At 51.1% G+C, this 22,373-nt stretch overlaps 1 long non-coding RNA gene across 1 annotated transcript; it reads right to left on the minus strand.

The window, feature by feature from the left end:
• Positions 1 to 223: 223 nt before the first annotated feature.
• LOC120397437 lies at positions 224 to 20,533 on the minus strand. The gene is made up of 4 exons (XR_005593801.1): positions 20,446 to 20,533; positions 17,012 to 17,097; positions 14,763 to 14,859; positions 224 to 461 (listed from the first exon to the last, which is right to left on the minus strand). It is a non-coding gene; the product is annotated as an uncharacterized LOC120397437 (long non-coding RNA).
• Positions 20,534 to 22,373: the final 1,840 nt, after the last annotated feature.

The raw sequence follows: 22,373 nt of genomic DNA on the forward strand, positions 1-22,373 counted from the left end.
GGCACTGTCTGAAAATCAATCCCCTTTTAAGGTGTCTCAAGTAGGCCACACAATATCAGGGGTCATGTTTGAAAATGTGGGCTTCAGCCTCTAGCCCATGAGCTGAAGGATAAACTCCTGCAGTTAGCAGCTATGGTAGAACTCTTATCCTCTACCTGTGCACAGACTCCTTAGCAGTCACTCGGCAGCCATTCTGCACGATGGCCGTGTTGTGAGGGTTTTTTTCTGGTCCACGTGTCTGCTGCCGGAGACCAGCACAGAGCTGCGCAGTACTGTCAGATGCTAAGGAGCGAGCAGCGGGGCATTTCCCCGGGGGATTCTGAGTGACAGATGAGAGTCGAGAGAGGTCGTTCATGCCCAGGGACTCTGGCCTCTGAGGAAAGGCAAACTTCAGCCATGTGAGCATCAGATGAAATGTGCTTTGCTTGCAGCAGATGAATGAGGCTGGTTCCAGGTTTATCCTAAATAAATAAAGCTGAGGTTAGGGGCTGGCTGGTTCAGGGGAAGATGAATACCAAGCCAGGCCTTTCACTCCAAACAGGTCATTAGAACATAAGAACATCCATACTGGATCAGACCAAAGGTCCATCCAGCCCAGTATCCTGTCTTCCGACAGTGGCCAATGCCAGGTGCCCCCAAGGGAATGAAGAGAACAGGTAATCATCAAGTGATCCATCCCCTGTCACCCATTCCCAGCTTCTGGCAAACAGAGGCTAGGGACACCCTCCCTGCCTATCCTGGATAATAGCCATTGATTGACCTGTCCTCCATGAACTTATCTAGTTCTTTTTTGAACACTGTTATAGTCTTGGCCTTCACAACATCCTCTGGCAAGGAGTTCCACAGGTTGACTCTGCATACTATGAAAAAATACTTCCTTTTGTTTGTTTTAAACCTGCTGCCTATTAATTTCATTTGGTGACCCCTACTTTTGGGGTCATTTTGTCCGCTATTGTGACCTCAATCCCATTCCCAATAGCCAGGTGTCCACGACACTAAACTTCCATTGTTATTGGTCTTAACAGGCACTCTAGGCAGCGTTCTTAGCAGAGAGCCTAAGGACTGGCTGGCCATGGAGAGTGAACGCCCTTCCCACCTCTAAAGATGTCCCTGGTATGAAAGGCTTGGTGTGTTTTGCTGGTTTGAAGAAATGCTGTCGGGCTCTACCAATCTCTGTGATAGGGACAGGGGCTGTCCTTTGAGCAGGGCAGGCAGGGGATCCGCTCCAGGGTCTAAAGTAAGAGTTAGCTGATGGAAGTCAGTCCAGAGGCAGGCTGCTGTGAAGGAAGGAGACTTGCAGCCCCTGTTAACAGGCGGCATAAGGCCAAGTCAGGGACCCCAGTTTGGAGGGATGGCTTATCTTTGATTTTCTTGCTGCTTTCCCTTGTAGCTAAAGTGGGCTTTGGCCTTGTATCCCTAGAGTCAATGCAGTTCTTCAGCTCTGGGATACAGACGACCCTGCCTTTGATTACTGAGCTGGCTTACATCATTGATTGATAGCCCTGACGGATCACTGCTTGTAGGAAAACCTCCTAGGCTGATGCAACCCATAACCATCAGTGAGACTTATGACAAGGGCTGTACCAGAGCCAGAGTCTGGAAGTAGATGCATATACAAATAGTAGACAAGGAGGCTGGCCAGGTAAGGTTCGGTAGCTGGAAGAGAGTGAATGATGTAGATCTAATGAGTGAATTTGGGCTGTACTCAAGCATGGTGAGCAAGCCAAGTGACTTCACTGCTCACTCTGCTCCCAATAATGACGCCTGCCCCCAGTAATAACCCCTGTTCTTCTCCAGAGCATTTTTTTCCAAGCCTGTGGCAATGCTGCCTGAGACTACGATCTTGTGAAATCTCATCAGCCAGGCCAAGTTGAGCCTCTTGTAGTGCCTTGGTGGGAGATCTGCCTGTGGCAGGGTGTGAAACTCGTGTGCTACTACAGAGGCAATTCCTCCTCTGTAACCCACTGGTGAATGTGCATCATAGAATTGTAGGACTGGGAGGGACCTCAAGAGGTCATCTAGTCCAGTCCCCTGCACTCATGGCAGGACTAAGTATTAGCTAGACTATCCCCGATAGGGGTTTGTCTAACCTGCTCTTAAAAATCTCCAATGATGGAGACTCCACAACATCCCTAAGCAATGTATTCCAGTGCTTAACCACCCTGACAGTTAGGAAGTTTTTCCTACTGTCCAACCTAAACTGTCCTTGCTGCAAATTAAGCCCATTGCATCTTGTCCTATTCTCAGAGGTTAAGAAGAATTTTTTTTCTTCCTTCTCCTTGTAACAACCTTTTATGTACTTGCGCCTGATCCACAGGGGTTCTGAGTCTGTTACAGCCCCAGACAGGAATGGGCCCCTCGCCGTTTTGCCAGCCAGGGTGTAAAATGTTTTTGATGCCCCTAGCCCCAGCAGCCTGGGGGCGGGTGGGCATGAAAGCTCTGTGGCCCAGCAGTTTGGCACATCCCTCCCCCGCAAAGCTGGTGCCCAGGGCATCTGCCCTGCTCACCCACTCTTAGAATGGCTCTGGTCCCAGCTGGGGAGGTCTTGGTGGTTTTAGCTCAAGCTGTGGCAGCTCATGCTTTTAAGTCAGGGAGTCCCTGGTATGTTGGCCAGTATGGCAGCTGTTGCAGTACTCCATCATGGACTGGGATGATTTAGTTGGTGTTGATCCTGCTTTGAGCAGGGGGTGGGACTAGATGACCTCCTGAGGTCTCTTCCAACCCTGAGATTCTATGATTCTATGACCACTGGGTGAACATCAAAGGTTCAAATGTATATGTCAGGTGAGCATTTTCAGGCAGCTTCTCTGACCCATTTTTAGGTCCCTCTCTCGCCTCCATCCTGACTTTGTGACTCCAAAAGGCCCACGCCCTCTAGTTCCACCTCTGGGGAATGTTGGAAGGTTGCAGAGAAGGTGCCACAACATTTTTTAGAGTTGTGGGACAAAAAGGTGGATGCACTGGGGCCCTTGGCTTTGAGGATGCCCCTGTATCTTACATTTCTTCATATTTGGGGGGGAGGGGTACTCGGAGACCACAGTGATGGGCACGGGCAGCACATAGAGCCTCCCCCAAAAAGGCTGGGCATGCAGGTGGGCAAATGCTGCGGATGTGGCACAGGTCACCTCCCTTTGGAGGCGTACCGGCCCACTGTCTTTGGAGTGCTGGAAGCAAAGCTCCCTAGAAGTGGGGGGCCAGCGGTGCCTGGCCCCTAGCCCTGCTTGACCTCTTCCTCTGAGGCTCCCCCCCCCCGCCTGCCTGCCACTCGCTCCTCTCCGCTGCAGAGTGGCTGGCGGACGGGGGGAGGTGGGGGGAGCCTCAGGCGAACAGGTGGAGAGGAGCGAGAGGTTGGGGGGGTCTTGGGGGAAGAGGTGGAGAGGAATGAGCGAGTTGTGGGTGGGGGGGGAGTTGGGAGAAGAGGAGGAGAGGGGTAGGTGGGTGGTCCTTGGGGAAGGAGGTGGAGAGGAGCAGGTGGGGGGATTTCAGGGGACGGGGGTGGGAATGGGTGGGGCCTCAGCGGGGCAGGGCCACAGTCTGGGCACCGGTGGCCCCCCCACTTCTAGGGAGCTTCCAGCACTCGTGTGTAAGCCTCCCCAAACGGAAGACTCTCGCGCTGCCTATGGTGATGGGCCAAGATTGACAGAACCAAGACCACCTGAAGTAGACAGACCACTGGATCATGCCTGTACATTCAGCACTTGTCTAACTGGAACCTCTAATTTAAAACATGGTATCTGTGATGGGGTGTCCACCCCCCCACAGGAAAGTTAGGTGGCCAGGAAGGCCTATTAACAGCCCAAGCTGCACCGGGAGAAGAAGCCAGGGAGGGCTGGGACATAATTGCTGATGGCACCCAGCTGAGGTGGAAGAGGCAGGGCCTATGAAGCCAGGAAGCTGGCAATAGATGGGGGCCACAGTCACTCCCTGGGAAGCGGGGGAGGGTTTGGAGCTGGTACCCCCAGAGAAAGGTGGGAAGGAGCAGTGAGGGCTGAGGGAGAGTAAAGCCCAGAACTGCTGGGCTGAGAGTCCCTGGACTGGAACCCAGAATAGGCAGGCCCGGGTTGCCCTACTGGCCACGGGGGAAGTGGCACCCTCAGTGCAATGCTGGAGAAGACTGCCTGAGACCGTCTGTGCAGAAGACTTTGGGGGAATACCCCGGAAGGGGGGAAAAGCTAAGTGACCTAGCCAGAGGGCTGTCACAAAGAGAACGCCGCGGTTCCTAGATGAAAGAGGAGCTAACAGACCTAAGAGAGAGACTGTGTGATGCCGTTCGACCACAGGAAGGGACGTTGAGTTTGAGAGCTAATCCCCAGCATGACCAGGAGAAGGCACCAGACAAGTGGTGAGTGATGCACCCCAGAACAGTAACGAACAATGGCATTTTTAAAGCTCTTTGCCAGGCTAACAGTACAGCACTTCCCAGACCTGTCAGATGCTAAGGACCAGACAGTCAAATACATTCCCACTGGGATGCTGCATGACAGATAAGAGCCCAGGGATTCCCTTTGGTCCCGGTGTTCCTTAGAGAAGGCGAACTTCAGCCATGAGAATGGCAGATGAAACATCCCTGTCTTGCAGCATCCGGATGAGGCTGCAGCCCCAGTGTCTCCCCACGGCCCAGCCTCCGCAAGGAGGGACCTGTTGAATTTGCTGCAGTCTTCACCATTCAGTGGGCCAGATTTCTGGGGTGCCTATTCCCCCACAATGTCAGTCCTGCAACGTCTGTGCAACATAAGGAGAGACACGTCATTGATCACTCTGATTTCCTTTGCACCAGACGGGTCCAGTTGCTAGCGGCACATAGCCAGGGTACTGGTGACAGCACTGCTTAGTGGGCTGAATGAAAATGGGGGCGGGCGGGGGGGAGGTTGTCTCCCACTTCACAGTTCCTGTCCTCCAGGCCAGCAATTAATTCTGCCTCCTCCCTCCCCTCTGCTCCTCCTGGCTGGAGCTGCTGGACTTCTTCACCCCATCTCCCAGGTTTGGGGGAGGGAGGCTGCAGTGGGGTCCCCTCTCCCTCTTTGCAAGCCAGGTGTTGTAGGGGGAGGAGCAGAGGAGCCTTGTTACTCACAGAAGGGGAGGGGGGAACAGAGGAGCCCTGAGCTGCTGGGTGTCCCTCACCCCCCAATTACTTTGGCTGGAGAGGAGCGGGGAGAGCTCTGCCTGCTCCCTGCAGCAGCCCTGATTGCCCCTTTAACCAACACATCCAAAGTGCAGGCGCCTTCTTTCCACGGGAACTCTGAGTGCAATCTCTCTGCCAGCAGGCTCCATGTCTGTTCTTTCCATTGCGTGTGCCATGAGCACATTGGAAAAGACATTGGCCCCGCAAACATGCCGTGGTCGGAGAATCAGGGGAGCTTCCTTGTTTGTACATTGCCATGAGCAATGAAAGGTCTACAGACTACAGGGCCCTTTCTGACCAATTTGTCCACTGGCAACCCCATTGTCTTCAAATCGGAGGGTATTCCCGTCTCCACCACATGCAGCTCTGGCATGTAAAACTATTCCACAGCTGCACTGGCTCTGCGACGCTAACGGGGGCAGAGTGTTTAAAACAAAAGTGTGTTTCTGAGGGTCTCAGCTGTGACACCGGAAGCAAGTTTACTGAGTAAGCAAGTGCATCTGACACCGTTACAGTACTAGTCCAGGGGTTCGTTTTAATGAATTTTAATGAGAGGGAAGGGGAGGATGGCCCAGGGGTTAGTGCACTCCTCCTAGGGTATGTCTACACCACAGTCGGCCTGGGTCCAATGACTCAGGCTCCTGGGGCTTAGGCTGCAGGGCTATAAAATTGCCATGTGGACAGTTCAGGCTCAGGCTGGCGACCAGGTTCTAAGACCTCCCAAGGAGGGTGAGTTCCTGAGCCCAGGCTCCAGCCCAAGCCTTAACATCTACATGGGTATTTTTCACCTTGCAGCCTGAGCCCTGTGGGCCTGAGTCAGCTGACCTGGCCTCTGAGACTCTGTGCTGCGAGTCTTTTACTGCAGTGTAGACGTATTTCTGGAGTCTCTCTCTGGGCCTCAGGTCCCCATGGGGGCAAGGGCATAATAGCACTTCCCAACCTCACAGGGGTGTGGTGAGGACAATACATTAGACTATGAAGGGCTCAGATACTGTGATCATGGGAGCCATATTAGTACCTTGGCTAGAACTCCTGCACTTCGAATGGAACATTATCACCATCTTCAAGGGTGTGTGCAGGCTTTAAACACCAAGGAGAGAGAGGGACTATTTAGGATGGTTCAGAGGGCTACAGCTAGAGTAATGGACTGAAATGAAGAGAAGGATGCATGTTGGGAATAGCTCCCTAACACTGAGATCTGGGAGTGTCGGATAGTCTCCAAAGACGTCAGAGCTGGATTGATTGAAGCTTTTAAAATTAGACTAGGATAAATTAGAAAATTCCCTCTAGGAATCTGTCTTGCCCTGGCAGTGAGATGAACTAGGTGATTTCACAGATCTTTTCTATCTCTAATTTATACCTTTAAATGATTCCTTTAGTAAAGGTGTCCTCCTAGGGGTCTCCATCCAGAATTGCTATAATTGTTTGACCAGCAGTAACACTCTGATGCCAGTAGGTGGTGAGCATCAACTAATTTTCAGGGTGAATGCAGAGTTCTGGCCCTCCCAAAGTGCTGAATCTGCTTGGCTTTTAGGGGATGTGTGTGTGTGGATTTTAGTAAAATCCCCTTGCTCTCCAGCAGAGGGGCTTTCTTGGGTACAAGCCCAACCCAAAAGCCCAGATCCCAGCTTTGGGGATGTTGGAATCCAGTTCCACGCTTTGTGGTTCAATCCCCTCTCTTAGGCTCGTTGAAGCTCTCTGGTTATGCCCTGTGAAATCATGCTCCAGGGCTGAGGGTAGTGTGTAGACAAGCAAGATCAGCCTGTGGGACCTATGGAGAAGGCCCAGTCAATACTTGGCTCAGTCCGCCCTCCAGACACTAGTCTGCCTCTCTGCTCCAGTCTGTGTAATGAAGCCTGATGGCACCCAGGTCCCATCACTGCCTCCAGTGCTGACTAGGCAGGAAGCTTTCTGCAGAATGAATGGAGCGGGGAGGACATGGACAAGCCGGTACTGGGCAGACTGTTGCCAGAAGGACGCTGCTTCAGCAAGTTGCTGGTTCCTCTATCTCCCGAGCCAGAGGTAGCTGCCCCAGACACTGTACCCAAAGTCCCATGTACAGATGACATTGGGAACTGCAGGAAGGATCTCCTGAAAAACCTTGGTCCTCTCTGAGATTAGAGACCTCGGTTGGGGGTCAGCGGTGCATCGTGCTGGGTGCTGTACCAGTGTAATGAAAAGACAGTCGCTGCACCAGAGAGCTTCCAGTTGATGCATATAATGAAAACAACTGGTGGATCCAGCAAACAAGGGGTCAGGGAGGGCAAAGTAACAGTGAAACAGTCACAAGTAGTGTAATAAGCAGCACTCTGGCTGCCCAGAGATGGGGCATGGTCTAGAAGACTGAACATGGGACTGGGCTCCATGAACACTTCGATTCTCTCTCCAGCTTGACCACTGGCTTGGTTAGCCTTGGGCAAGTCACTTAATATGTTTTGCCTGTATTTCCCCATCCGTAGCATGGGGATGGTAATACCATTACCTGCCTCACGGAGGTGTTGTGAGGATGTAATGTTAATATGCCTTGAACATGCAAAGTGCTCAGCATTATTAGCATTAGCCCTGCCTTGCAAGTGGAGCCATCTCAGCATTTACTTTGGCATGGCTGCTGACCTTTACTGTGATGGCTGAGTGGCAAACCATTCCAGTTCAGGACCAGTGGTGGGAGGATGCTGCACTCTGGCCACCTCCCAGGATCCCTTGCATCTACTCTATTGCGTGTGACAGGTTTCAGAGTAGCAGCCGTGTTAGTCTGTATCCGCTAAAAGAACAGGAATTGATATGCAAACTAGATACAATCACCTTAGGTTTAAATAGGGACTGGGAATGGCTGAGCCATTATAAACATTGAATCTATCCCCCCTTGTAAGTATTCTCACACTTCTTATCAAACTGTCTGTACTGGGCTATCTTGATTATCACTTAAAAAGTTATTTTTTTTTCTTTTTCTTTTTTCCTTACTTAATTGGCCTCTTAGAGTTGGTAGGGCAATTCCCACCTTTTCATGCTCTCTGTATGTGTATATAGATCTCCTCAATATATGCTCCATTCTATGCATCCGAAGAAGTGAGCTGTAGCCCACGAAAGCTTATGCTCAAATAAATTTGTTAGTCTCTAAGGTGACACAAGTACTCCTGTTCTATTGCATGTGTTGCCCAATGGCCCAGTACTTCCTTGGGCCCTAAGACCTGGCAGTTAAGTGACAATTAATGGAAACATTCAGTTTCATCTTTAAAGTCCAAACAGCAGTGACTTGATCAAACGACTGTCTTGCTACAAGCTGTAAAAGTGCGGGGCTGGATCTGCAACAGAGCCAAGCACAAAGCTCTAAGGTCCAGATTCTCAAAGGTTTTTAGGCTCCTAACTTCCATTGATTCAGTAGAAGTTAGATCCTTAAAAGGTTCAGGCTCCGGGGCCTAAGAGCTCAAGTTTCTGCTTTTTTTTTTTTTCTAATCCTGGGGCTGAATCAGGCCCTTGCCTCTTGCAGCATAAGTTAGAGTAGCCACAAGGCTGCTCTAAGTTCTACGTCTGCTGGAATGGTCTTTGGGAGCCTACTCCCATGGTCACTGTAACACATTGCTCTCTGCCTCACTTGTTCCAACCCCTCCCGCCCCACGATGCCTCCTGCCAGCCCTGACGTCCCCTATGTCAGAGGAGGGGAGCAGCTTTTCACAAGCTGAGGTGGGGAATCTTTCACTACCTGTTTAAAGCTGCTTTAAGCCCTTTGCTTGTGATGCTGGACTCGGAGCAGGGCAAGGGGGACTTAACCAAGGAGATCTGGCTCAGAATGGTTAGCTGTTTTCTGTAACGCATCCCCCTCTCCCCGCGGGACAGTTTGGATCCACATTCAGGTCCAAGTTAGCACTTCACAATGGAGCTGTGTGGGTCCCTGTCCTGGTGCACTAATGGATGGTTTATATGCTGAGGTAATGTCTGCTGGCTGGGTCTCACCTGTACTCAGTCAGATTCCTGTATAATGAAAGGCTCTAACCCTGTGCTTTGCTCACAAAACCACAGGGCAGCATGCCTTAGGTGGGTTCGAGCTGGCTGCCTGGTGGGCTAGGCCATCTCCGGGCAAGGAGTTTCCTCTCTTGGGGGTAGTGGAGGGCTGATGTGCTCCATGGTACCCTGGATACAGCTCTCCAGATGCCCCTGTCGGAGCAGGCTGAGTCTTCTCCTGGGAGGCAAGGACTCTCTTCCTGCTCTGGTGGGTTCTGCCCTGTTAAAGGTAATGCAGAGCTTGCACAGGAGGAGGGGAGCTGCTGTGTGGCGGCAGCAGGCTGTTTCTCCTGTGAATGCTCTTTAATTATGACAAATAAATAAACAGAGTCGCCAAAAGGAAGGGACGCTAATCTAGGTCAAAAAGCAGGCCAGCACACAGGCTATAGACAGGTCCCAGCATGCTGGCACGAACCCGTATGCTGCCGAGAACAGGAAAGTGGGGGATTTCAGTGGCCATTACATCTAGGGAAATAGGGCAAGAATCTTGCTCCATGGCCTCCCCAAACAGTCCTCTCCCCCATGAGTTAAAGGAGAGCTGCCAGCCCTGAAGGAATGGGAAAGTCCCCCATGCTCTTTGAGTCAGCCCCTGGAGGGCACGTGGATGCACACACGATATAAGGCAATGCCACGCTCCTGCTTATTCAATCACATAACACCAACAGGGTGTGGGGGCTTCACGGGTAAGTGTGAACATAGGGACCCAGGCCCCAAAAGGCTCCACTTCAAATTGACAATGCGCAGATGAAGAGCTGGGGATGGCAGTTAATGGCAAGTCAGGGAGAGGGGCTAGGAGCTGGCCGGTGGCTGGCTAGGGCTGTTTGCCTTTCTATTTGAGGGTAGAAAGATTGTTCCTAGGCCTCTTGGACAAAGTCTGAGAGGGACTTGAAGGAAGAGGGAGTGGCCCAAGGGAAGATACTTAAGCAGCCTGTACAAAGGTAGAGGGAGTTCTCTGGGCTGGATACCAGGGACCTGATTCTTGACTTATTTGTACCCTAGGTTGCACTAACTCATTGGCTAGCATGGATTAGGCATCCCCTCCTGTGCCCAGTCCACAGAGGCTGAGTCTGTTACAGCCTCCCCATGATCCTTACTCAAGGTGGAGAGACTCGTATTGTTAGCTCCAGAGGTCCTTGGTGTTGGCCAAGATTGCAGAAGTCACACAGCTACTTACACCTATGCAAAGCAAGCGTAGACTTGCTCCCATTCTGACCTGGCAGGGTTTGGTACCCACTCCACGCAGGACGTGGGTGTCGGACTCAGGTCCTCTGCGTTGAAGAGGAGGGCAGCTGCAATCTGCTCCCATTTCATGCCAGTGCAGTGCAACCTTCTGGTTCTTGGTAAGATGCTAAATGCAGGTCTCAGTTGGGCTCAGTTTGGGAGTTCCTGAGTTAAAGTAAACGAGTCCATCTGGTATGAACATATGCAGCCACGCTTATCCTTTCAGAGCTGCTGGAGCAGGCTTGTGTTTAGAATGAGCTCCAGAGATGTGTCCATTCCAAGCGGCCTGGGGTCTACTTGGTAAATGGCTGAATACACTGGCAAAATGCATTTCCTGAATGGCCCAGAAGCTTAGTAGGTTTTATGGACAAGGATTAGACATCACTCTCTTGGGTCAACAGCACTCGGCACTCGTGCAGCATAGCACCCTTCCTCCGCACATCTCATGTTCACTCGGCATCATCACACCCCTGGGAGATAGCTGGGTGGTGTTATCCCCACTTTACAGAGGGGAAAACTGAGGTACAGAGTGGTATAGTGGCTTGTTACACAGAATCAGAGGCTGAGCTGAGGGTCCTACCTCCTGGGCCCCTACTATAACCATTAGACGCACACATTTACTGAGTGGCGGAGGTCACACTGTACTTTTAGGCTGGCAGTTCTTCAGAGCAGGCTTATGGTCTTTATTTATGTTATCAAGATCTAGGCTTTGCTGTGCTAGGTCCTATGTAAACACACAGTAATAGACAGTCCCTGGCCTGAAGAGTTTACAATTTGAACACTAATGACAGGGGGAGAGATAGCTCAGTGGCTTGAGCATTGGCCTGCTAAATCCAGGGTTGTGAGTTCTATCCTTGAGGGGGCCACTTAAGAATCTAGGCCAAACATCTGTTTGGGAATGGTCCTGCCTTGAGCAGGGGACTAGATGACATCCTGAGGTCCCTTCTAACCTGGTATTCCATGACAACAGGAGGCATATCATCCCATTTTACAGTTGGAGATTAAGTAACTTGCCCAAGGTCACCTGAGTCTAGTGGAGACTGGAACTGAAGGGTGATATCCAGTACCTTAACCACAAGACCATCTCTTCTATCTAGTCAGCTCTTTCTGGACTACTTTCTGTCTCCTATGTGAGTTTATGGATCCCTATAAATAACCACACTGGAGCAGTCCCGCTGGCGGCTGAATAGTAAGGGGTGAATATGTGTGGAGATTCTCAGTGGTATAAAGCTCACTCCCTGGAGCAATGTTTTAGGGGGCTGGCAGCTGGAAGAAGCTATGCTTAAATAAAGGCAAAGGAATTTCTGCCCCATGGTGTCTTTGCTGAAAGTCCCATCTGCCCCAGGGCTTTACAGCACAACGTTGTACAAAAACACTGAGGTGGCTGTGAGCAATGGGGATAAAGTCCTCCCCCAGCCTCAGGCGTTTCCCTTCGGAAAGGGACACGGGGGAGGTCGGTTGGGCCTTCTTTTCATTATGTGTTGGCAAGGGATTATCTACTGCAGGCAAAAGCTCTGCTGGGAATGTTACTGTCTCTGTAGCTGAGCTGCCTTATGCCAGATGGTGTTTACGCTGAGGGTGGGATTTTAATAATATGGTGACAAGGAGCCCTCAGAGCACTGAACCGGGCCTGGTAGCTAGCAGCAATGGGTGCAGTGAGCATGCAATGCTGGCTAGTACTACCAGACCCAGTGAGGATACGGTTGCACCCCGTGCAAACCTGTAGTCCCTGCTGTGAGCCAGAGCCTCAGATCTCCGCTTGGTCCTAAGCCATTGATTTCAATAGATGTTCCCCTGAGTAAAGACCAAGGCCTGCAGGATTGAGCCCTTATGCTCTGTCTCCATGGATCGGCTGAAAGCCCGGTGAAGCAATGGAGATCTGACCGTTTGAGGGGGGCTGACCGTCTGGCCATTTCTGCAGGGGCCAGGCTAGGCGGGGGGAGGGGTAAGGGGAACTGCCCCACAATGGAAGAAATTATGGGCCTGATTCTCAGTTACTCCATTCCTGTGCTGTGGGGAGGGGATCTAAGCCACCGTTCCATATTCGGGGGCCAGGAAGGAGCCCGGCCTGCCAGCCCCACCCAGTGTAAATTAGAGCAGCCATTGGGCATCTCTAACTTCAGCTCTGCTCCTCACGGGCACTGGGCTATGGCCAATACCCAGGTGCCTTGCATTCCAGACATGCCCCAATCTTCTTATGCGAGAGGCTTTGAGCCGGGGTATTATGAAGCCCTTACGGCAGGTCTGAACCAGACAGGGAGGCCATCTGCATCGGAGTTATTCCTAGGGGCCATTTACATCCCCTTTAAAGCCCCCTCGTATGATCAGATCGGACTTAAAGAGCCGTGGTGTAACTGAGGGCATGTCTACAGTGCAATCAGACACCTGGGGCTGGCCAGGTGATTTGGGCTCATGGTGTAGACATTCAGGCTCAGACTGATGCCAGGGCTCTAGAACCCTGGGGGGCTGCAGCCCGGGCCCGAATGTCTACACTGCAATGAAACAACCCCTTAGCCTGAGCCCCATGAGCCTGAGTCAGCTGGCACTGGCCAGCTGTGGGTGTCTAATTGCAGTGTAGACATACTCTTGGACTCCAGTCCTGGGAGTCCCTGTGTGTATGGGTGGGTGAGAGGCTTGATCCTGCTCTTATTGAGGTCAATAGCAAAACTCCCACTGACTTCAGTCGGAACAAGATCAGGTCCCACACATGGGGAGTTTCTAGTTCCCTGTATGGGGATAATCTACAGAGGACACTTTGGTTCTAAACGGACACAGTACAGAGCAATTGGTCTCCCTTGTGATTTAGTGGATCTTGTCATTGGGTGATTTACTAAGCACCAAAATAACGTTATTTGTGAGTCTCTGGGTGCACGTACCTTCTCCCCTATTAGCCAGATGATGCTTCTCCGAGATGAATAGGGCACCCGAGGAATTAAAGCATGCAGTCTTAACCCATGTATTATTCCCTGGTACAATTTATCAGCAGCCCAGTGTTCCTGAGGAGCAATATCTCAACAGCTGGGGTTTCTTCTCTAGGAAGCATCAGCATGATTGTTTATCAGGGAGATGGTAGCTCCAAAAGAGAAGGCAAGTGCTACATTTTACATTAAAGAGGTATTTGTGATTCACATCAGCACTGGATTTCTGCTCTTGTGGCTTCTATGTAATAAATGTAAGAGACACGTGGACAGACTCATCCCTGGGCTAGTGCAGGGACAGAGGGTGGAGGGTGGAGATGGATGGCATAAGGTGGAGATGGATGGCAGGAGAGAAATCACTTGATCATTACCTGTTAGGTTCACTCCCTCTGGGGCACCTGGCATTGGCCACTGTCGGTAGACAGGATACTGGGCTAGATGGACCTTTGGTTTGACCCAGTATGGCTGTTCTTATGTTCTTATACTCTTATGAGGGGAGACGATTCACCACTCTACAGTTCATGGACCAATGTAGCCCCCAGCATCCCTCTTGGAATAGCCCACTGGGTCGCTGCAGGGGTGCAGAATCACCAGAGTGCAGGACTGCCATGGCACATCGCCTCTTGCCTTGGTCCTCCCCTGGCCCACCCCAATATGCCTCTGCTCCAGCCCTGGTCTGCTCTCAAACACCCCCTGCTCCTGTGGGGGTAGTGCAGTGCTGATAGAACCAACGCAGTATGGGGGGGGGCTGAGCTTGAGCTAAACGTGGGAGTGGGGAACGGGACCCAGCTGATGCGAAAGAGCCAGGAAGCAGCTGTGAATCTGGCCCCAGTGTCAGAGCTAGAAGACACACAGTACTGTGCTTAAACCAAACCCATCAGTTGTAGGTATTGGCATGGAATTCATGGCCTTAGAAATCAGTCTGCCAGTATTATCAAGGCTGTACCTCAGAAGCAAAATGTTTTGGAAGCAAGAAACATTGGGCCAAAAGAATCTGCTTCCAGTTACCCTGGTGCATCGCTGCTGAAGTCAATGGTGTTACACGGGTGTAGCAGATAGCAGAATCTGCCTTGTAGAATTGGTTGTACCGGATACAGTGATGGCCTCATTGAGTCTGGTTAGTGATCAGTATTCTAGCTTAGGGAAAAGCAAAAAACTCTCTAGCTGGTCTGGTTATTGAGAGAACCTCAGACATGTGAGCTGAGTGTAACTGATTCAGCCTGGGCCAATAGAACTGCCCCATTCATCTCAGCAAGCCGTTAGCTCAGATGCGCAATGGCTATAGGTCAGCATTACTAACTAGGTCACTGCCCATCATAGCATGTCAGAAAGGGGAGGGAGGATCACAGTTCATTCGGGTGTACTTAGGAAACACCACTTCTGACCCATCCTGGTCTCTCTCAGCACACCCAGTCTAGCTCGCAGGGCCCAAGCTGTCACCTGTCTCTCACTCTCAGACTGGGCTCTGAATTGCAGTCCCCTGAGTATCAACCATGATTTACCTCAGCAGGTCCGACTTATGTCCAGCCCCTGCAATTTTCTCCCCTCCGGGCAATGACAGTGGGTTCAGTGTCCAAATGGCCTCCTCAGGGCAAAGTCCTTATTTAGAACAAAAGCATTTCAGAGAAAACATCTTAAACAATCAAATAGACTACACCTATCTAGCTTTTCCCATAACGATTCTCACTCACTAGCTTGGGGAAGGCCCAGTTTTGTGTGTGTGTGTGTCCTTTTCCCCCTGAGAAGGGCATTTTAGCTCCTAGTTTTGGCAAATAACACTTGCAAGCTGTTGGAGATCGGCGACCGGATTCTTGACGCTAACAGCTTGTCCCATTGTCTTTCAAATGTGAGCTTGGGTGTTCTCATTTGGTCAGCCATTGTGTCACCTTCATCCACTACCCCACTGTACAGTAACTTCCCCTCACGGTGCAGGTCACATAGTGTTCACACCATTATTATACATCCTCTCCCCCTCTGCCACTCCACCATTTGTTGTCTTTCCTTGTTCAAGAAAAAGCCATGCCCAAGGAGACCAAAAAGGCACCTGAGCTGTACTGAGGGTGAGGTGAGCCCAGGACAGCATTTGTCCTCCACTGGGCAGAAGCTAAGGCTGAGGAGCAAAACTCACAGGTGTATTCAAATCCCACTGCAGGGAGCCACTCCTCTGGAGCCCAGAGAGTCTGCCTGATCGTATTTTGAACATCTGCACTCACTCCTGTGAGTGGAATCTCAAGTGGGTGGGGCTTGGTTTGTGGGTGGAGCATGGATGAGTACCACTGCCTATCAAGGGCGGCTCTAGCGATTTCCGCCCCCCCCCACGGGTGGGTGGCAGGCGCGCTCTGCGCGCGCCGGTCGGCTCGGGTGACGTGGCTCTCACTCAGGCGTGCCTGCGGAGAGAGTCAGCTGTCCCGCCCGCCCCGGGTGACCTCCGCAGGCATGCCTGCCCCAGCCACCCAGCCCAGCGGACCACCCCGCCACCGCAGGCATGCCTGCGCCCGCCGAGAGCCGCCCGCCTGCCGCCCCCACGCACGCGCTTAAGCACGCTGCAGGCGTGCTGGGGGCCTGGAGCCCCAAACCAGAATTTGATGCCTGGTTTCGTGGTGAATTCAGAGGTGATGTGGGTTCTGCTTCTGGCTCTGCTCCAGGCTTCAAGTCTGACCACGTGAACTGTAATAAACTGGCAGAAACCCTCCCATAAAAAGCATGGATTGAACAATTCCAAATGGCAAACATATTAACGTGGTGACATGTTTGCAGACAAGTCCATGAATGGGGACAGAGGCTCAGTCTGACAGATAAATGGCTCACAATAAAAAAATTGGGCAGGTGTAACCATAGCAGTGGGGCCTTGAGGCATAGGCTGGCCTGTCTTCTCATGCCCCCTTTGTCAGGGAGTGCCTGTGTCAACCGTCTGCCTATGTCAACCGGGTGTACAGTGTGTGTGTGTGTGTGTGCGTGCATTACGGAAGCAGGCCTCAACTCCTGCTCAGGACATGCCAGTATGTCATCTGGATAGTTTCTCATTACATTCCTGACGGAGATCCTGATCTTATGCGATAACAAAACAAACAGTGTATATCTCATCCCAGGAGGTGTCACACGTACGTGTGTGTGTGTGTTGCAGACAAATGGGATAGTAACGGGCTTATTCTGTTATCGGTTGCCAGCCCTTGAGCCTCCTTTTACTAAGCTGTTATGTAACCACTCTGGGTGTCTGACCTCCTATAGCCACTGCTGCTGAAACTTTATCCTGAATGAGCCAAACTAGCTTTCTAATTAAACATGTGCCATGTAAGACTGTAATTACACATACCTTAAGAGTTAATGTTAAGATTAAGCAATTACATTGCATGCTCAGATACATGCACCCTGGATAGCCCAAGATTGAAAGGCACTCATCACACTCCTTGCCTGTATGCCACTGCCCATTTTTAAGTCCAGGGATCCTTGGCTGGAAGTAGAAATACCCTTTCTCTGTGTCCCTACTGTCTCTGTGGCCTATAAACAGAAAGGCTTATGCTGTCACCGCTGCAGATTTAGACCTGTGTGACCGTGAGATTTACTGAAGCAAAGCGTCAGCTGATGTATCGCTATACTCTCATTAAAGGAATTATTTTCCACTGACATTCAATCCATGTCTGTGCTGAAAAAAGGGGAGCTGGTTTGTTTTGCACAACTAGTGAATGAAAACCACTCCAACCGGGTTCCCAGCAGACCAGGGACACTGTTTCTGCGGGAGAATCCAGTTTACCTGGTGCTTATGTCCGGGCGAGACAGGCAGATGGGATGGAATCCCAAAGAGTTCTCTTTGTTCCCTTATGAATTTCTCCATCATGCCTGAAATGAAAACACTGTTGTTCAATGGTGGTGGGCGAAAGTAGGTCAGAGGATTAGTAAATTAAGAGGAGTTATATTATTAATCAAATAATAGTAACTTACATTGACATAGCAATTCTTTTGTCCCAAAGGACACCAATGCACTTGTCATAACACATAAGCAGGAATTCACTGACCACCCTCTGTGGTGGGATGCAGCAGCTGACAGCACACAATGGTGCTGCATAAGTTTAGGACAGGAAGTGAAGACCATTCCCCTCCCCAAATGAATCTATAAAATGATCTTGGTCTGCAGAATATAATGACCCAAATGGGACATTTAAAACCAAAATTTGTGCAGAAAGTGCTAGATATCAGCCTTGAAGACTAAGGCTCATAGGGATGTTCTGGGCCCACATCATGTAAATTTCCCCTATCTTAGACAGCCTTACTGGTTCATCTAGATTCTCTTCTGGAGAAGCCACCTCTACAGGTGAGCGGGTTGTTGTTCAGTCTCCATAACTCATTCAATTCCTGGTCTCTCTACTCAGATATCTAACACAGGAACTAACCAGTGAGTCTTGTAACAGACACCCACCCCCTGGGAACTGGACTGAGGCTGCCAAACTGGCATTATTAATGCTTGTTAAGACTAGCTGGAGATACCGCTAACTTCTTACACTGTGAAGGCTGCATCACTGTAGCATCTCATGGACATTAACAAATTCCCCTCACAACACCCCTGTGAAGTATTATCCTCCTCCCCGTTGTACAGATGGAACTGATGCACACCGAGATTCAGTGACTAACCCAAGGGTGCAGAAGGTACATCTACACAGCAAAGAAAAACCCGTGGCTGGCCCAGGCCAGCTGATTTGGGCTGCGGCGCTGTTTCACAGTGGTGTAGATTTCCAGGCTTGGGCTGGAGCCTGAGCTCTGGGACCTTCCCACTTTGCAGGGTCCTAGCACCCAGAAATCTACACAGCAATAAAACAGCCCAAGCCCTGCGAGCCTGAGTCAGCTGGCACGGGTCAGCCGTTACTGTGTAGCCACACCCAGTGTGAGTCTGTGGCAAAGGCGGGAATCAAACCCAGATCTGGCTCTTAGGTTATTTCTATGGCCCCCATTACCATAGTAGGTGAGTGCCTCATAAACACAAAGGTATTTATTCTTACAACATTGCTGTGGGTCGGGAAGTGCTTTTTTCCCCCATTGTACAGACAGGGAACTGAGATGCAGAAAGACAAAATGACTTGGCTGAGGTCATACAAGAAATCTGCGGCAAAGCAGGGACTCAAGCCCAGGCTGCCCAAGGCCTAAGCAAATCCCCTTACCACTAGGCCATCCTTCCTCTGTGATGGCCTGTCCACTGCTTTAACTACAAGGCTACCTCCCCCGCAGCAGCAGCAGCCTCTGCCTTTCAGAAATCTTTTCTAGGAAACAACCTCTGTGCAGTAGGCCAAACTCAGCCCTGATGTAACTAAACTTAGATCAACAGTTACCACTAAGATGAATTTGGCTTAGATCAGTTTGCCTCTGGAAGTTTGCCTCCATATCCTGTTGATCTGCTGGTTGTTGCCATCTCTCTGATTTAAATGTTTGTGTGTGAGCATTCGTGGTGCTGTCTGAACCCAAGTCTGGCGGAGCTGGTGCCTTGTAAGCTTCCCCCAATACACAGCTCCATCGGTGCACCTCGGTCCTGGCAGACAATACCGCTGCCATTCCAGTACTGGACATCCTTGAAAGAGATGCTGTGGAAACTTCCACCAGTGCAGCTTCGCTGGGGCTAGCAACAGTGGCAGGAGCTCTAATGTAGACAGGGCTCCTGGATTTTCCTGCTGTGAGGTCGGGCCCAGCTCAGAGCAGGTCTCGCTGTCAAAAACACTGGTAGTTGCCTGAGACCAGTCCCCACTCCCACTCCCTCAATTGCCACCATATTGACAGTGCAACAGAGTGACACTTCCCCAAGGAGCCTAGCACAGGCAATATCAGAGGCTGCCACCTACTGCTGATTCGGGCTGCCTCTCGTTATCTTTTGGGTGTATCCTCTGCGCTGGGTGTATTTTTAAACCTGAGAGGGCCTTGAATCAAAATCTGAGACCTGACTCCAGGTCTAGTTCTAAACTTTCCAGCTCTACAAAACCTGGTTCTGAATGTTCCTGGAATTCAAAGCTTTGGGCTGTAAACTCGGACTAAAACTTGAACCAGAGCTAAGATTTAAACTCTAATCAGATCCAAACCTGGATCCAGATGCACGCTTTTGTCTGTAATTTGGCTACAGTTCATGTGTGGATGTTCTGATCTATGCCGAGAAGCATCTGCCGATCTTAAGATTCAAATGAACCCTAAAGCCCCAACTGAAACTTCGTCAAAACTGCAGTTTCATCACCTGCCGTCATGGTGAAACTATGGAAGGCTGTGAATTTCATACGATTTCAACATAAAACTATAAATCAGTCTAGTTTTCCTTAAAACTAGAGCAGGCTGATGTGAAAGGTGCTTCCTAGTGAACATAGAGATATCACCCATTGGCTGAGTTATTGAGTTGGTAACAAAACACTAAACCAGGCAAATGCCCCACATGGTTCTGAATTTTGCTGTGAACATCTGGCCCAGCTTAGACTGGGTTCTGTGCAATCTAAGTGGGAGTGGCCCTTGTAATCACATTACATGGTGATCCTTTGATGTTATATTGTATTCCTAGGTGCAGAACTGGACTCTCTTCTTTCTTTCTTCCCTCCTCAAACTCTGAGTCTTCCTATCAGACTTTGTAGGCTCCATTCAGTAATGACTCTGGCCCTTAGTGATACTAGAATCCTCACAGATTCCCAGCTCCGGCTCCACAGGACACTCCCAGTTGGCATTAAGGTGTGCTGGCTGCGAAAGGCCTACAAGCAGAGCGAGCCAGCTGTCCCCACAGACAGTGCTGAGATGGCTGGGAGGGGAAGGGGTCACGCATGCCTAGACACTCTTCACTATGTCAGGTACATTACTGTTCCCAAATCCCCATCCACCTACAGATGAGCAGAACATCGCAAAGGCTGAAAAATGATTTTTGACAAAAGCTAGGGTGATCCTGGAAGGCGGAAGATATATGGGACTTAGGACTCTGTTTTTCAGAGGGGACCATTCGGTCAGTCTGACCTCCTGTGTAAAACAGACCATTACATTTCATCCAGCTTTCCCCTATAGTGAGCCCAGTGATTCTACTTCACCTAAAGTATTTCTGTCTTCCGGAGGCTAAACTGTTGTGTCACAGGCAGAGAACAGGAGGGACTGAGGTGCCTTCAATGTCCCATGCTCCTGCAATAGCAAGGAATTGATCAGGTGAGATTAAGTTTGGGAGGGTGAGCAGCCTGGCAGACTTACCAAGGCTTTCTGCCACCTGGCGAGCGAGGGGGGAAAAGCAGCCTCTCCAGGCCATCTGCTGCGGCTATCTGAGCCCCACGTGAACACTGGAAATTGGACACGAAAGGATTTGTTGCAATGGTCTGGCACATTTTCATTTCTTGAATTGCATTTAGATCCTCTAACTCTTTATTATTGCTGTGACAGTAGCTGTGAGATCCTGAGACAGGCTGACATTCTGCTAGGTGTATCATGCACAGTAAGAGACAGTCTCTGCCCTGAAGGACTTATTGTCTGTACACTCAAGACATTCAGAGGCATAGGCACTGAATTTCTAATCTGCCGGGGCACTCCCCCGGCTCTGCCCAGGCCACGCCCCCACTCCACCCCTTCCCCCAATGCTCCACCCCTGCCCCACCTCTTCCCGCCCCCGCCTCTTCCCCGCTCAGTTCCCCCCCCTCCCCTGAGTGTGCTGCACCCTTGCGCCTCTCCCTTCTCCCCCCAGCACCCCCGACTCGGAGGTGGGAGGTGCTGGGAGGGAGGGAGAGGTGCTGATCGGTGGGGCCCATTGCGGGGGCAGGAGGCACTGGGGGGGCCAAGGAGATCCAGTGATAGGGGGGCTGCCGGTGGGTGCTCAGCACCCACCGTTTTTTCCCCGTGGGTGCTCCAGAGGGGAGACAGGCACAGAGAGGGGAAGTGACTTGCCCAGGGTGATACAGGGCTGTGGCAGAGCTGGGAATAGAACCAGTGTCTCTTGTGGCCCTGTCTGTTTAGACCGTGCTGCCTTTTATCTGTCGTTCAGTATTGGAAGGTGAACCCTTGTGTCCGATTGGCCTATGACGTCGGTCTCCATTGCCCGCGTGGTAAATTCTCAAACGTGCATCTTCGTGCTTTCTCCCTGGCTGCCCTTCATGCTTGGGAAGAGCTCCCCCTAAACATCCGCAAAGCTACCTCAGTGTCCTCCTTCGCAGCCCTCCTCAAAGCTCTCCTTTCCAGGATGCCTTCAGAAGTTTGACAACAGGCTTCCGGTGTGCTGAGACGCTGCCTGTCATGCTGACCATGGTACCCCCGCTCCATCAGACTGTCTGTATATATCTGCTGTCCTTAGATTGTCAGCTGTCTGTGTTTGCACAGCACCTGGTGCCATGGGGTCCTGAGCAATGACTGAGGCTCCTAGGCATGATGGTAATACACATTCATAATGACACTCATTTTACACATGCACACAGAGGGTCAGAAAGAAACATCGGCTCCGACTTGTACTTTTCCCCAGGGGTGCTCCACCCCCGCTCTGCCCAGAGGCCCCGCCCTCACTCCACCCCTTCCCCCAGGCCCCTCCCTTGCTCCACTTCTTCCCGCCCCCACTCTGCCCTCTCCCCAAGGCCCCCACCCTCCCACCACTCACTGCTCTCTCCCTCCCCCCAAGGCCCTTCCCAAGCTGCCAAACAGCTCCCAATTAGCTGATCGGTGGCACCGCTGAACAGCTGCGGCTGGTGGATGCTGAGCATCCCCTATTTTTTTTCCCGTGGATGCTCCAGCCCCGGAGCACCCACAGAATTGGCACCTACGGAAAATAACCTGAGGTGCCACAGCAAATCTCTGGCAGAATTGCGATAGGCTATAAGGGATAAATGGCTAAATCCTGACTCCCAACCCTTCTCTCCTTGCCGCTGGGCAGTATTCTTCCTTATTCATATTCCATGCTCCTCTCTTTTGAACTCTGTCTGACATACGTGGCTGGCAGCTCCAAGTAAACAGTTCAGTGACTCGTGGCCCACCGTTGACAGGCCTCTGCACAGCTGCTGACAGCTGGAACAGTACAGCAGATTTCGTAACAAGTGCCATGCTTGTCAGGTGAACTTGACAGCCTTACTTCACCCCAAATGCCTCCTTGTTGTTCTCCTAGTGCTCCGAAGGACTGTGATAAATCTCCATACATAGACGCACGC

The sequence above is a fragment of the Mauremys reevesii genome, linkage group 1 (genome assembly GCF_016161935.1).
Source record: "Mauremys reevesii isolate NIE-2019 linkage group 1, ASM1616193v1, whole genome shotgun sequence".
In the NCBI taxonomy this organism is placed as follows: Eukaryota; Metazoa; Chordata; order Testudines; family Geoemydidae; genus Mauremys; species Mauremys reevesii.